Genomic DNA, 17,577 nt, shown 5'->3' with positions numbered 1-17,577 from the left:
CAAAATATAACTTATTTAAAACGTTTTTTAAACGTTTTTTGCGTTTGCTGGGTCAATGCCTAAACTGCAATTTTGAACATGCGGATTGACATGTAAGTTAAAATCTAGAAAACAAAAAGGTGAAGGAAGCCACTTTCAACATTCTGATTCTTTAGGTAAACTTTGATCTTTAATATGAATGTGAAATGTGGCACGTTTTCGTGCATTTTCATATACTTAGCATTTCAAAAGAACTAAATGAATAAATAAATAAACCGTCTATTTTGAACGAGCTGTTAGCGTTGTAGTTTTAAAGTTGCAGTTTCTACAGCCCCGTACGCTTGATATAAATCACAAACCAAAATTTGATCGTGTTACGCAGTAACAGGATAATATAAGACGTTACTTTATGTATTAACATATCTGAATGGGCTCTTGGTGCCTCTTTCCAAGGCGGGTGCTGGGGATAGAGCCTTTTTAGTGGCAGATCCACATTTGTGGAACAGCTTACCGGTTAGTATTAGAAATGCTGATTCTCTGGAATCATTCAAAACTATGCTCAAGACGTATCTTTTTCTATAATAGTGTTGCCTTTGTTTTCTGTATTTGATCATTTTTGCTGTTCTTTTTTATGTGTGGCTTTTTGGCCATTGGAAAGGGCACATTATAAATTTAGTTAAAGACCCATTCAGTGATCCCAACGCAAGTGTGAAAAAAAATTAAAATGGTTTTTAAATTGCTTAAAAGAGGAGGATAAATCATTCTATTTGCCATTTTGGTATTTTTGAAATGAAAACTTTGGCAAAAACACATAGAAAACAGCAGTATTGATAAAGTTGCAGCCCCATTCAAATACATGTAGCTAATTTATATACCTTCAGTATATAAATTACAGATTCGTGTAAAATGTCTCATTTTGTACTCAATACACTGCTATCCGCTGAACCACTAACAGGCTATGTTAGCGCATCTATAGACAAAGGTACCAAAATCTGAATTTTGATGATTTTTACAATCGTCCGGATGAGCAAATCACTGAATGGGCCTTTAAGTACGTCATGTGTCCTGTACACCCTGTTTAGAAAGTTATACCTCCCTCCCACTCATCTCTAATAATGCAGTTAACTTATAATTATGACATATGATACCATAATCCAAACACAACAACAGTAAACTATTGATTAAGTAATCATCATTTTTGGGTATCATAAGAACTATGGCATGCCTTTATTTCTGCCGACATAAAGGCCTAGCGGGTTTGTGAAAATGGGTGATATGTCCATATAATAATGTAAGCTGAACAACTGCATAACGTCACCCTACTACGATACCGCAAAACTACAAGAATATAGAGTGTTTTTGATGAAAGCTGAATTAATCCAGACGCCCTCCATACACATTATTATAACATTATGGAGTTTCATCAAATAAAGTATCGATACAAGCATATACAAACAAGTATTATTGTATGACCAAGCTCTTGTATTGGCACACTTACGGCTGTTTCGTATTAATTTAGCTTTCTTCAAAAACACTCTATATGCTTGTAGACGAGGTTTTATGTTAATTGCCTAAGTCATTTTTTGTAATTTTGAGAACAAAGTATGGTTCAAGCATACATCAGTTACGTAATTGCCCTAATAATTTCTGATTATTCCATATAATTTGACACATTATCATGTGTTCTTGTGCAATGATTGGTGAATAAATTTGTTTAAATGCATGTTTGAACCATATTTTGTTTATACTTTGTTCTCGATCTCAAACTTACAAAAAATGATTTACACAAAATAAACACATGGTTGTGGCTTCCTGGGTGGCTTAGATCTTTGACCTTTTTTGCGCTGAGTTTTGGGGCGATTTTTTTTTGTTGCTAATTAAGGGTTCACATGTTCTAAGTTCCCTCTAAGACTTTCTTAAATAAATTGTTAAGTGCGATTCAAAATATTAGATATTCAACTAGTTTGCTCAGCAGCCAGTTTGGATCCGTTCCTTCCACACAAACAGTCTGCCAATGACAACGTAACGCCGTTTCTGATTGGCTAATAGGGCGACTATGTAAAGTCAAGAAAGAAGCTGGTGTACCCGGGAACTTCAATCTGGAGTTCCGGCCGAATAATCGACTGTATGTGCGAGCAGCATCGGAAACCCATCGGTAAAGCGTTTAGCGTTGTTGCATGCAGCACATTTTTCACAATGTGAATATTTTTTACCACGCTCAAGCTGTATTTATGAGAAACTGGTTTTAGGGAAATTTGGACGATGCATGTAGCTATGAAGTTATATCAATGTTAGCTTCCCTTATTGTTCAAGTAGCCGATTTAATTAACCAATTGAAAGTCTTGTTTGAAGCCGTTCTGGATGACGTCATGGGAAAAGTGTAAACCATTAAAAAAGAACTCGTTCGTTTTCGTTATCATTGGCAGACTGTTTGTGTGAAGGGAGCGGGACCAAACTGGCTGTTGTGGGGACTAACATTCAACTCTCACAAAGCTTGCAGAATGTAATCTACAGTTCAGAATATTCGGCATGCTTTTTGCCTGAGTGGTTTTTTGTAATTTTGAGAACAAAGTACAAAATGTGGTTCAAGCATGCATTTAAACATATTTATTCACCAGTCTTTGCACAAGAACAAATGATAATGATACAAATGAAAGGGAATAATCCGAAATATTTAGGGTGATTACGTAACTGATGCATACTTGAACCACATTTTGTTCTTTGTTCACAAAATCACAAAAAATTACTTAGGCAATTAGCGTAGCAGGCTGACGATATTTTCTTACATAATGAGCCATTGTGACCGGTCGCAACAATGTATAATATTGTAAATTGGACCAGGTTTGTGTTACCAAATAGGCTTACATTTTTAAATTTAAGACATGATACCAACACTGGCTTTATGTATCATCAACCGTGGGTTTTATTATAGCACCAGCAAGTACAAGAACAATACATAATTGTGTGCATATCGATATTATTAGCATGATAATAGTTCATCTGTGTTTCTAGACTTGTTACTTAATTAATAATATTTAAACCTATGATCGCAACACAAAATTAAGACGAACCTCAAATTTAGGGTCACATCTGGAGATTGACAAACCAAGTTCGGGATAATTGACTTTTTGGACACTTGACCCCAAAACTTAAAACGGTGTCTTGAATGTTTTACAATTATCAATTGGTCAGACATTGGTCAAATAGTATACTATAATTAAATTGAAAGCTAAACATTGATGTCAACCTAAATATTAAATCTAAATAAAAGGTATTGCTCAAACAGGTAAGAAATAAAATAATATAAGTACTAAATACATACTTCCACGCATCCCTCATCCCACCCCCCCCCCACACACACACACCCGCACCCCTACAAAATCACACACCCAGTAATAGTATGTAAATTAGTTCGACATTATAATAATAATAATATTTTATTTTCATATAGCGCAATACATCAAGCGATCACAAAGCGCTTTACAGCAATAAAACAAAGATATAAATGTACAAGATTTTTGCAACGTGATAAGGCCAATAGCTGCAATTTTGCAATACACGCACTGGCTAATTTTCTGCTGCACCAAAAATATACCGCAGCAAGAAAGTACTGAGAAGAGCCCCGTACACTGTTGTTGACTTGAAAAGGAACATGGCATCGCAGCGGAAAACCAACCATTGCAGTGATGAATGGAAAAATAACGTTTATTGCAACGGAAAAACGCAATAATATTGCGCTGTTTATTGGCAGCTATTGGCCTTATCACGTTGCAAAATTTAAACTATGTTATAGCAAATAATTATAAAAGTAAACTGTAAAATGATCATTAATAATCTACGTTTATAGCTGTAAGCAACAAATATACAGTAAAATAGTATGTAATTACAATAAACACTAAAAGTATTCTGGGCACCTAGTAGTAGTGTCAAAATAATCCCAGATATCAAATTATTACTGTATAATACGACATTTTAGTGTACCGAATAGTTCCAGCATTATTTCCTTTCCCTCAGAAATATAAAAATATGCACCCATCTCAAATTTCTACACAAAATCACTATGGTGAAAATGTCATGAATAATTAATTATCTTATTTTAATGATAAACAGACGCTAAACCTTATGATGACAACAGCTTTTCAAAGCTATTATGTAGAATAAAGATAATCAATTTGCGCGATAAAATCAAATTAAAGTGGACTGGTAAACCAAAGGTCACATGTTCGAATCTTGGATAGTCAGTGGATTTTTTTAATTAATGAAGTTAAAATCCAGGTATATTAAAAAGTGAAAATATTTTCAATAATTTTAATCGCAAGGTGTTATCGTGATACCCTTTCCCTTTTTATTTTTGTTTACGAATAGTCAAGCATTTTTTGGAGGTTATAGCCAAATTGAGAAACCGTTTGAATACATCTGAAGAGTCCAGATAGAAAAAGGGATATTCAGTTTCTCGATTTCAGATATAGGCAAATATATATTTAACATGATAAGAAAATAATGTGTCGTTGTTGATCACAATTATTTAAAAAAATATACACTTTTTTTCTTAACACAAAAATAAATTGAAAATAGTGTTTATCTTTATAAGTATATACAAATTAATTACAAGTATCAAGATTTTAAAAAGTACAATTTAACGTATATAATTACCGTTATCAGGCTGTATTTCTATATGAATGCATATAAACATTGAAGTACGGTACACAGTGCACTTCGGTTATATCTATGATATGAATGCGCTTTTATAAATATGCACGTGACCCATGGGCACGACATACTAAGATCAGCAAGCGTGACTGCATTGACCACTATACAGAAAGGGATAGGAACTCTATAGATATTAAAATGTCATCAAATTTAAGTATTAATTGAATTCCAAAATTATTACACATTTTGCAATTCCGAATTTGTAATATGTTATCTAAACAACAAAATATTTGACGATGGAAAAAAATATTCAATGACGCAAACGTTTACAATATGATCACAGAGTTGAACAAAATAGACAATTTTGCTGCACAGCAGTCTCATGCTGTTCCGCCTTTGCATTCAGATGTATAGAAAGACCACTCGCTATGCAGAAGGTCACTTGTATACGGAAAGCGATATCGGACCTATGCCGATATGTTATGTTTTATACAGTATTCAATGGGGAAAAAATTCATCGGTGGCGGCACTGAATTTGCCGACATGTTATCGTTATAACAGTGACTCTTGCCGTCAAGTGAGGATACCGCCCCGATGTTTGGCCATGACTTCCGAAGAATTGTCATCGGCATAATTAGCCGCCACTTTAATATGGCAGTAAACATTACGTAAAACACCGAGGCCGAGGTCGTATCAGCCGTATCAATATGTGATACTACACAATCATGGTGTATAATCAGTGAGTATAAGTATATATGATTATAAACATGATTAACTCATAGACCCTACATGATTGTATGCAGGCGCAGGCATAATTATTTTTATCTTTTGCCGAACGTACTGATTTGAATTCATGATGTGAAGCACGGCCGATAGCGAATGATTTTTTACGGGGGGGTTTCAGATGTAGGCCTAGATATTTTCAAGAAAAATCTTCGATCTGACCAAAAGCAGACCCCGGGAAAGCAGACCTTTATCCATTTACAATTGATTTGTGGAGCCTATATTTGAGACACATTTCACAAAATGTTCATGATTTTAGGTATAGGCCCTAGACCTATTTATCTGAAATTGACATCGAGATGACAAGAAGTTAGTATATTAAATGATACAATGTGACATGCGAATTGTGATTCTGCCGATTCAATTTTCAAGAAACAAATTATTTGCAACAACTAAACTATAATGTCGTCTTAAAGTCCCGCTTAAAGTGACATGAGGAGAATTCACCCTATGCCGTTGATAAGGCCGAGTAAAAAATAATACATGTTTCTCGTCCGCGCCCTCCTCCTTTTTTGAAGATTTTTCAAATTTCTTTTTATTTTGTAAACTTTTAGTTATAACTTGTTGAAAAAGATGTTTCAGAAGTTGAAACTTATTTTACGGCTTTGTAAATACATAATACATCATTTAAGAAGAGTTTTGTGATCACTAGAGGGCCTACCTCTCAAAGCAATAAAATAAAAGGGCCTCCTCCTTTTTCTCAGATGATCGATCTGTATGTCGAATACCCAGAATATGGTGCCAAATACAGGTATTTAGCGTCGTTTTCCAATAAAAAATAGAAAATAAAAAGCCCCTCATCCTCCCAATTTTTAAAAACCCGGACGAGAAACATATTTTTATTTTTACTTGGCCTAAATTGACTTATTAAAGCCATAAATGTGCAACATTTAAACAAAATACACACTAGATTGTTGGCTACTTAATATCCCAATTATCACCTATTTCGAATTGTAAATCAGATAAATTCATTAGCGATTGTATGACAACAGAAGTAAATAAATTATCTAAATCCCTGTGTGGAACATTACCATGATGATTACAGTTAAGGGCTCGAACAGCGACGTTTACACAGTATTTTTGTGGGACATGGTCATGCTGAGAGCACATCAGACACATCAAATTGCATTCTGAATACTATAGGATGTCAAATAATAATATAGATTTTTTGAAATTCGCGATATAATACAAATGTTATAACAAATTATTAAAAATTATATTTTTGACATTTAACATTAACAGTCCTCAAAGTAAACTTTATAAATATGAAAATTTGAACCTTTCGTATTAAAGATACATACTTTTTCCCCCAAATACCTAAAAACTAGGTGATTTGGGAAAATGAATAGCACTCAGTTTCAGTGTATTTTTATTATGCAAATATATAGACCTATATACTTTAAATAATTAAATAATTAAGATACATAAGCATAGTAGTAGGTAGACCATACAGAGCAAAAGCTCGACTTAAATTGTCATCCAAATAAAATAGAAATGCTTTTATTACTCAATAATAATATTGAGTGTAGTATAATAGTGCAAAGAACAGGACACTCAGAAAGACAATACTTTGTTGTGAAGACAAGACAAGACGAGACAAGTAAATGGCATACATGTTGGCCACATAGGCAACTCGAGATGAAATGTAGGCCTATAGATTATATGAAGTTACCACTCATTTTAATATAACTTTATTATCAGCCTCTAATAATATTCTGATGAGTAAGACTATTCAACAACCAGATCCCACAATTCGAATGTTTCTGAACCGCGTACAGGCTGTATCAAAATGATTGGTACCCATCCGTTTTCATGTTTATTGACAAGCCTGCTGCTTCCAAATGCAGCGGCGGATCACAGTAAAATGACCCCAATTTGCAGTTTATAATCGTTCACATTATTTGTCTATAAATTAGGTGCATTCCATGTTACATTGTGATGTGGCAGTCCTGTCCCATAATCACAGAAAAGTGACGGTACCAATCATTTTGATACACCCTGTATAACACTGACTTAGGCCTAGGCCTATATGTCGACCTACGCAATTTGCGAAACGAATTTATAAAGGGAAGAGAATTATATGACGTCCATTTTAATGGGGGGATGATGGAATTTCAAAATGGTGTGCCAAAAATTGCTTGCCCCCCCCCCGACCTGCCAAAATTGTTTTCCCCGTCTGTCAACAAATCTTTGCCCCTCCCCCTTGCAAAATTTTGGGTCCTCGACACTAGGCAAATTTTTCGGGGGGGGGCATGGGGGAATGGGGTGAAGTGATTTCAGGGGGGAAATTGCCGCAAAAAAGTGGAAATTTACCTGATTTTAGGGGTTTTGCCTCAAAAGTGTGGGGGGGTCAAATGGAGGGGGGCGTAGCGCCACCACTGGATGCGAGCGTAGGCCTACCGATTAGTACCGTGTTATTTAAAAAGTGCCCCATAAATGTGTGCCGTATAAAATACTTGACCCCGGCTGCCCAAAAATTTGAAAAAGTGTAGGCCTATATCTTCAATACAAATATGATGGAATCTTTTTCATCCAAGCTACATACACTTTAAGTAGGCATACATATCATTTGTAAATACTTCGAGGACTGAAATGTTAAGTGTCAAAAAGTAAATATCAATTTTTAATAATTTGTTATAAAATGCGAAATTTAATAATTGGTTATAAAATTTGTATCATATCCTACCCCAAAGTTTAAAATTATTGCACATTTCGTGTGCGAATTCTCTTTAAAAAATAAACCTTCAAAGGACAACTTCATTGCAGCGTTTTTGCGAACTGTTTAAGCCATGTTAGGGCAACACAGAACGTCGGCCAATGTTTCAACGAAGTGTGCGGCTGGTCATTACAGCCGAATGTGTGCTTCATACACGCCGCGTCATGTAGGGCATTATCACAAACGTAGTGCACTTATTAGTATGGGTAATAGCTACGTCCCTATCTATAAGTCTCCGGCACCGATGTTATACAAAACATCGGCGTCGGCAAGTACCGACGTTATACAAAACGTCGGCGACCGCCACCGACGTTATACAAAACATCGGCATCGGCAATTTTTTAATTCGAGATATGATACAAATTTTATAACAAATTATTAAATTTATTTTTTGACACCGTAATTTCAGTCCTCGAAGTAAACTTTACAAATGATATGTATGCCTACTTATAGTGTATGTAGCTTGGATGAAAAAGATTCCATCATATTTGTATTGAAGATATGGCCCTACACTTTTTCCCCAAAAGACCTAAAAAAATTAGGTGTTTTGGGTATATAAAATGAATGTGATGGCACTCGAGATGAAATGTAGGCCTTTAGATTATATGAAGGAGAGCTTACCACTCATTGCAATAGGGCCTGGGCCTATAGCTTTATCATCATAATATTTTGATGAATAAAATTATTCAATAACCAGATCCTGTAATTCCAATTTTTCTGAAACCGCGTATAACACTGATTTATGTCGGCCTACACAATTAGCGAAACACATTTATAAAGGAAAGGGAATCATAATGACACGGGTTATATAAATGTCGGGTTATATAAAGGGTATAAAATCGTTTTAATAACATTCCAAAAACATTCTTGAAAACTTGATACAAAACATTCTAAACAGAATGTTATTTTGGGGTTGAAAAATATTTTGCGAAAAATGTTTGCCCAAAATATTTGCAATAACGTTTTAAAAACGTTTTCATGACCTTTATATAACCCGACATTTAAAAAGTTATTAAAACGTTTTGAAAAAAAAACATTTTAAGAACATTTCTGTGTTTGCTGAGTGCAAATATTTTAACATATGTTATTTAAGTGTTGACAAAATATTTTGCAAAAAATGTTTGCAAAAATAGTTTACAATAACATTTTTGAAAACATTTTAAAAATATTGTTGTAGTGTGTTTTCATACAAAACGTTTTAAAACGTTTTCATGACCTTTATATAACCCGATATTTTAATGTTATTAAAACGTTTTTATGTAAACCAAAAGCCAAATATAACTTATTAAAAACGTTTTTAAAACGTTTTTGTGTTTGCTGAGTTATTACTTCAAACATAAAGTGTCTGGTGTCCGAAGCAGAAGCGAAAATGACAACTTCTTTATGCATCATGGCATACGCAGGGGTGTATGAAGGGATATCCCCCTGAGAAGTTATAAAATTTTGCAAAATGAAGGCCCAATTGAAGCCAAATTTCGATCTAAATACACTTTTCTACACCTATCTCGTGTTTTGGAGTAATTTGACATCATTTTTTGACATCCGAACATTTTTGACAAAATATTTAATTTTTTTTTTTATTTCGCCAAATTTTGATCTAAAACCACTTTTCTACACCGATCTCGTGTTATTGAGTCATATGACACTTAGATATTTGAAATTTTTTACCAAAAAATAGTTACGTCGCGGTGTGCATGTTCCACAGACTCGGCTGTAATCACCAGCTGCCCGTTCGTTGAAACTCTGGCGACGTAGTGTGTTTTACCAAAAATAGTTACATCGCGGTGTGCATGTTCCACAGGCTCGGCTGTAATCACCAGCTGCCCGTTCGTTGAAACTCTGGCGACGTAGTGTGTTTTACCAAAAATAGTTACATCGCGGTGTGCATGTTCCACAGGCTCGGCTGTAATCACCAGCTGCCCGTTCATTGAAACTCTGGCGACGTAGTGTGTTTTACCAAAAATAGTTACATCGCGGTGTGCATGTTCCACAGACTCGGCTGTAATCACCAGCTGCCCGTTCGTTGAAACTCTGGCGACGTAGTGTGTTTTACCAAAAATAGTTATATCGCGGTGTGCATGCTCCACAGTTGCGGCTGTAATCACCAGCTGCCCGTTCGTTGAAACTCTGGCGACGTATTGTGATGCCGTAATATTGATGCGGTTTGTATGCAGTGGAGTTTTTGGTCAAAGTATATGTTCTTCAATATGTGAAAGAGTCCGTAGCGGATCTAGAACAGTCAGAGAAGGGGGAATGATGGGGTGTCGGAGGGGATGTTCCCCTCATAAGTGAGAAACGTTTACACAATGAAGACCTAATTGAAGCCATTTGTTGGACCATTTTGGCACAATTTCAGTTTGAAAAAGCCACAAATTTATGAAAAGGCGGCCCAATTGAAGCCATTTGTGGAAAAGTTTTTACTGTTATTGTATAAATTATTGCTTCAAACATAAAGTGCCGGGTGTCCGAAGCAGAAGCGAAAACGACATCTTCTTTATGCATACGCAGGGGTATCTAAGGATATTCCCCTGAGAAGTTATACAATTTTGCCAAATGAAGTCCCAATTGAAGCTATTTTGTGGACGATTTTAACAATATCATTGTGTAAAATTTTATCATTGTGTAAAATTTTTATTATTGTGTAAAATTTTATTTAGAAAAAAAAGTGTGAAAATAAAGGTTCAATTGAAGCCATTCGTGAACTGTTATTTACTATTACTGTAGGCTATGCCTAATTATTAAGTTATTGCTTTAAAATAAAGTGTACGGGTCCAATGCAGAAGGGACAACGACCAGTTCTTTATCCATACGCAGGGGGTATCTGAGGGGGATGTTCCCCCTCATAAGGGGCTGTGCAATAATTATGAGCCCTGGGGAGGGTAAAATTGGGGGGATTTTTGGCGAGCCGAAAGGGGGGGCAAGCATTTTTTGGCTAGCTGAGAAGGGGGGGGCAAGCGATTTTTGGCACACATTCATAATGGGGCGCCTTTTAAATAAAACGTGCTAAAAAGGCTTAGGAAAACGCTACAGAAACGCTTAAATATGCAAATTTTCCTGCTCGCTGCGATCGCAACATGTATATAGACCATTTAAGATTTGGAAATTGGGATCCCAAAAATTTGGCATGTGCAAGAGGAGGGCAAAGAATTTCCGGCAGGCTGAGGGGTGGGGGCAAAGAATTTTTGGCGGGCCGAGAGGGGGGGGGGGCAAGCGATTTTTCGCGAGCCATTTGGAACTTTTACCCCCCTGGGGAGAAAGTTATTTTAATTTTATCTCCATGCTTCTTCTTCCCGTTCTTCCGCACCTGTACTACCTTCCAACACTCTGAACCCCGTATTGGTCACTAACTTTACAGCAGGCGCGGTTTAGGGGAAGTGGCCCTCCTCCCACAAAAAAAGAGGAAATGAGAGGAAAAAGAGGGGAAAAGAGGTAAAAAAAGGAGAAAAAGAGAAGAGAAAAGGGAGAAAAGGAGGAGAGAAAAAGTTAAATTGAGATGGTCCATGCCTAAAAAACCGCACAGTCGGGTCGATCATAAGTATAGGCCCTATAGGTCTGCAATTATTTTCCGCATTGCTTGAAGGTGGGTCCTCGTACCAAAAGCTTGTGAAAATTACTGTGGGCCCGCCGATATGCAGGGCCTATTACACGGTCACCAAAGTCACTAGACGACAATAATAGGGAAAACTTGTCCACTAAAGGCTTCATTTGGTAGGGCCGTCATTCACAAATTTTCGGCTTTTTCAATCTAAAAATTTTACACACTAATAGTGACAAAATGGTCCACCAAATCGCTTCAAGTAGGTCTTCATTTTGCAAAATTTCCAACTTCTGAGGGGCACCATCCACCCTCAGACACCCCCTGCATAGTGCATGTACAAGTGGCCATTTTCGCTTCTGTTTTCAACATTTGCCAATTTATATTTAAAACAATTTATAGGCTTATAACAATAGGGAAAACTTGTCCACAAACAGCTTCATGCCCTGTCATTTCTCAATTTTTTCGGCTATTTCAATCAAAAATTTTACACACTAATAGTGACAAAATGGTCCACCAAATCGCTTCAATTAGGTCTTCATTTTGCAAAAGTTTCTTACTTCTCAGGGGGCGAATCACCCCTCAGACACCCCCTGCGTCGCGCAAGCGCCACGCGATGCCCGCTTCGCGCACATTTTTGACAGCCTACGATTCTTTTTAAAGCACCCCGGGGGGAACCAGTCATGGATCCGCCCTTGGGAGGGGGGAACCGACCATGATTAGGGGTACTGGGTCTGATGGGAGGGGGGCAACAGGTCGTTTTTCCGCAGTTTTCCTATTGAATTTTGTATTAAATTTTGCCATCGATGACGCTACATGTACGCCATTGGTTCAACACGAAAGGTAACAAGTTACGGTAGCAACATACACATTGCCTAACAGAAAACCATACTGCAGTTACTGTCCGTTTTCCTATACACAATACACAGTGCTCTTTCCCATTGACGCGTGACCTCTACAAATAGCCTACGTTAAAAGTATGGGGATATGCCTAGTTAACGTCGCTGTGTGAAAAATAACCGGCCAATATTAAAAGTACTCTTCTAAAGTTCTAGAAAATATAGTTTTGTAACATGTCCTAAATTTTTAGCTAATTTAGATGTTTGGAAATATGCGTACTTTGGTGTTTTAGGAAGGATATGTAAACGACAGATAACACCAAAAAATATGAAGAAATTATTTCCAAACCGTGTTAAGTCTGCAAACCACCATGTTTCTCATTTTCAAGAACGCTGGTTAACAATAAGCACGTATTGTCTCATTTCGTAAACAAAGACCACACACAATTGTTCTCTAGCGCTCGCTTTATAATCGTTCACCCAACTAAAGTATAATCCCAGCGCATTGCTTCATTGTACGTGTAAAGCAGACACATATGCTGTGTGTATTTAACCAGAGAAGATATGATTTAATCAGTTGAGCTGTTTTCAATGAGTGTTATCTTGGTTTAATAGCTTTTAATGGGGTTTAAGTCCTGCAAAGGTCGAGTTGAATTCTACTGTAGACATGACTGCATCATGCATCGCCATTGTTTCAACGCAGACGGCTGGTGATTACAGCCGACACCATTTAGGCCACACACCGCTTCATATCGAAGTTTCAACGAAGTTTGTGGCTGGTAATTCCAGCCGAATGTGTGCTTTAATACGCCGCGACATCAAGCAGGCATCGCAAACAACAGCAGTGTATCGTAGTAGCATAGTGTGATTTTATATACGTTTTTGGTAATAAAAAAATAAACATGTTTCACGTTCCTCCCGCTGCTTTTTTTGGAGGTTTCTTCAATTATATTTGGATTTTTTGAAATTCAGTTATAACCTTTCAAGATATCATGTCTAGGAAGTAGAGATGCTTTCTATAGCCTTGCTAATATACAAGAAACACTTTTACAAGGTTTTGTGATAGTTAAAGGAGGCCTATCTCTCAGAACAACAAATAAAAAGAGGCCTCCTCCTTTTTCCAGGCATTATTGTATACGCTAAAACACCGATTTTGTGATAAAAATAAAAACAAAAAGCCACCACTTCCTTTTTTTTTCAAAACCCGGACGTGAAACATGTTTTTATTTTACTCTGCCTAATGATCACTGGCTATACGCACCACCCCCCCCAAAAAAGCCTACAAAACGTTGTACAAAACATCGGCGTCGGCAATTAGCCGACGTTGTACAAAACATCGGCGTCGGCAATTGCCGACGTTGTGAAAATATCGGCGTCGGCATTTAGCCGACGTTTTACAAAACATCGGCGTCGGCATTACTGAGACGCCTTTATACAAAACATCGGCATCGGCATTTCTGAGCCGCCACCGATGATTTATACAAAGCGTCGGCATAGGTCACCGCTACCGATATATTTTGTCAGTGGCGGCAAACATATCGGGCACGGTATGTAACTTGTCGGTGGCGGTAAACCATAGCATGTCGGTGGGGTCCGATATCGCTTTCCGTACTTGTAGACTTACTGTCTATAAGCTGTTATGGCAGCACGGAGGTGGTCACGTGCGGATTTATAAAAGCGCATTTATATAACCGAAGTACACTGGTACAAATGAGCGCGTTTGCTATTAATATATCTTACGCTGCAGTTCAGTCCTATTTCACCAACGTTTTTAGCTCAAAATTCAGTATTAACTACATGTAATTCACTGGTCAAACAATGTTTCATCTTACTAACCATCAACATTTGACAACCAATTGCCGCTATAGTCACTTTCTGGAAAGCCGGACTAAACACGGTTATCTAATGCAAGAGAATCCCTATCTGGGTTCTATATTGCCCTTTGCTGTATACAAACTTATAAAGGCTATGACTGGTACATGGACATAATTAAAGATAAAGCAGAATCTTACATAAAGAAGAATCTTAAAACGTATTGGAGCCTGAAGCGTAAGGATACAACTTATTTGATAGAAAATTGAAAGTAAAATAGCATACAGATATTCAATGCTTATGAGTATAACGGTAAGAATATTTTCTTATACAGTTGAATGGAACAGTTCATAGTTCACCGAATGAAAATATTACTTCCATTGAACGAATTAAAACATTCAATATTTGTTTTATAATTATATAGAACTCATATATGAATTCTTTTTCTTCTATAGTTTGTTTTATAAATCACCGGGAAAACAAAATAAATTGACATAAATTATAAACTGTATTTATTTTAGAAGCGACACCCACATATATAATTGGCTATACGACCGCGTTTGTCAGCTTTGCCAAGGTAGCTGCGCGTGAGTGCAAAGGAAATGGACTATTGCACTCTCGCAAAAACCAAAAATAAGAAATTTTAATTAATTGACAAATCAATGATAAGAATCTTTAAAGTTCTATACATACAAATGTAAGTTCTAAAATTTTTTGGTTGCTATAATATAAATATACAACTTATTATTACTACAAAATGCTATTAATATGGCGATTTAAAAACATGCATCATACAAATAGAAAGATATATGTGTACATGTATATAAAGCTTTATCATAATTATAAACATTTAGCTGTTTTGATATAAAGTACATTAGCACGCATTCTATTTGCTACTGATATATTTGCATCAATATATACTGCGCCAAGAAAGTATCCTTTCACTTGGAAAAATAATCACAATTTCAAAGCTGAACCATATTGGGCTAAATTTGTTTTTGTAATAGATGCACTATTTAACCCTGCACATTATGACACCACATTGAATCCAATGTGACTTCAAGAAGTAAAGTTACAAGCTATTGAATAGACGAAGGTCCAGTTTTAAAAGTGACAAACTGGTCTATACAAGGCGCAAAAAGATTCCAACAAGCGAAACAAAGAGACAACACAGTTTCTTCAACGAAGCGTTATTTAAAGCAGTTTTTATTTCAGTTTTTGCTTCTCTGTAATTTTCATAACTTTCATTTTATTTGTCAGTTCTTTTGTTTCAGTTTTCTTTTGTTCCTTTTGTTTTAAATTAAAGCCAAACGCATAAATTAGCCATTCACGACTCTCAAACCAGATGTCTAGTCTGTGGAGTTTTGAATAGGCCAGTTTGTCACTTTTAAAACTGGACCTTCGTCTAATCAAATGCTTGTAACTTTGTTTTTGAAGTCACATTGATTCAATGTGGTGTCATAATGTGCAGGATTAAATAGTGTATCTATTACAAAAACAAATTTAGCCCAATATGGTTCAGCTTTGGAATTGTAATTATTTTTCCAAGTGTAAGGATACTTTCTTGGCGCAGTATACTAAAGTAGTCCACCTATTACAAATTACCATGTTGATTTTCCCATTTGCATTATGCTTTGAAAGTCCTATGTATCAGGTATTGTATATAATTATTTTAATAATTGTAAGTATAAAAATGGGGGGTGTGACTGTGAATGCTGTAATCAAGTAATGGGGGAGGGGGTAATATTCTGTCCACCAATTTATATACCACACTTGCTAAAAAAGCACCCCAAGAAATCCATAATCCGAGAATATCCTCGGTTTAATAATACATTTTAGGCGCAATACGTAAGTCTTATTTTGGCAAATTGAAATCCGAGAATTGAGGGCGGTGTCCTTAGGTGTAAGAATCAGCCCCTTGATTGTTTTTGTTCAATCAGTTACACTAACATTCACATAATCATAAATCATCCTTTATGTTATTTAGTACACTGAACATTTACATACTAGTACAGGGCCGTTCCTAGGGATTTTACCGCCCTATAGGCAAAGCCTCTCCCTGCCGCCCATCAGTTTTGCCCATTTTTTACTTTTTATCCGCCCTCATTTTTCTTCCCTTTTCTTTCGCCATTCCTCTTTTCTTTTTTCGCCCTTTTTTTATATATATATTTTTATTATTTTTGCGCCCCTCTGCGTTTGCCGCCCTAGGCGACCGCCTTACCTGGCCTAATGGTCGGAACGGCTCTGCATACTACAAATAAAAATGTAACTTGAGGTTGTGGCATCCACCGTGTCCTTAAGAAATCACTTTTAAGTGATCGCTTGTGCTCCGTGCTCTTTATCCTTAATAACTCTAAACTTAATCTCAACACACTAACGAGTTGAATGTGTTAAGTAGTCTATAATATCGAATTTATTAATTCGTTTTAAACAATTCGTTGATGTTAGCACTGGTAGTAGCCATTATTGCCAGTAGACAGGAAGTCTAGAAAGGTGACCTGAACGTTGTGGGGGTCTTCCTGTGCTTTTGAACGGGACAGCAGTAACCTTGGTCAATTTTTAGCCCACAATTTTTGATTTTTCTGATTGTTTTCTAATTTTGTGAGAGCATAACAAGACTTTCCGTTGATGGATTTTTATTTCCGTCAGTAACAGTAAATATTTTTAAAATTAAGTTTTTCAGAACATATTAAAAAGGCAGAGACCACTGCTGTATAATAAATTAGCTAGGTAAGTTTTGAGTAACCTTGATGAAAATCATCAAAAAGTGCCTATTCTTTTTATGTGTGAACGGTCCATCACTTGTCACTTGGTAGTCTTGTAACATGTCTAATGGCGCTGCCCAAGGCCACTCGATGAATTGTTTATGCTTCTGTCACACTACACCGAATAGGTCTTCCGTACAAGAAACGGATGGTATTTTAGTAAATCCGTTGTTGTTCGTCAATGATCGTTTTATGTTCTTTTTATGTCCTGCTATCATCCGCCAAATGCGTTTCGTGTTAGGTGATGTTCGTTAAGTCCGTCGGTAAGTTTTGTGCATGCACAAAACTTGAAACGGAGTGTACCGAATACACATGTTCGGTATTTATCCGATGTGTGTTCGTATGGTGCTGCATATTGCCGGAGTTTGTTCGTTCTCCTTTCGTTCATGTTTGTTCTTTGTTCGTTGCACTCGGCCCGTGTTCGTTGCAAATACGTTCCTGTGAGGCCTTCACCACCGGATAGCATATTTTTGCATTCGGTGATGTACGTTGACCCAG

This window comes from Amphiura filiformis, chromosome 20 (genome assembly GCF_039555335.1).
Source record: "Amphiura filiformis chromosome 20, Afil_fr2py, whole genome shotgun sequence".
NCBI lineage: Eukaryota > Metazoa > Echinodermata > Ophiuroidea > Amphilepidida > Amphiuridae > Amphiura > Amphiura filiformis.
The sequence above is the reverse complement of the archived record's forward strand: the minus strand, read 5'-3'. Positions refer to the sequence as shown.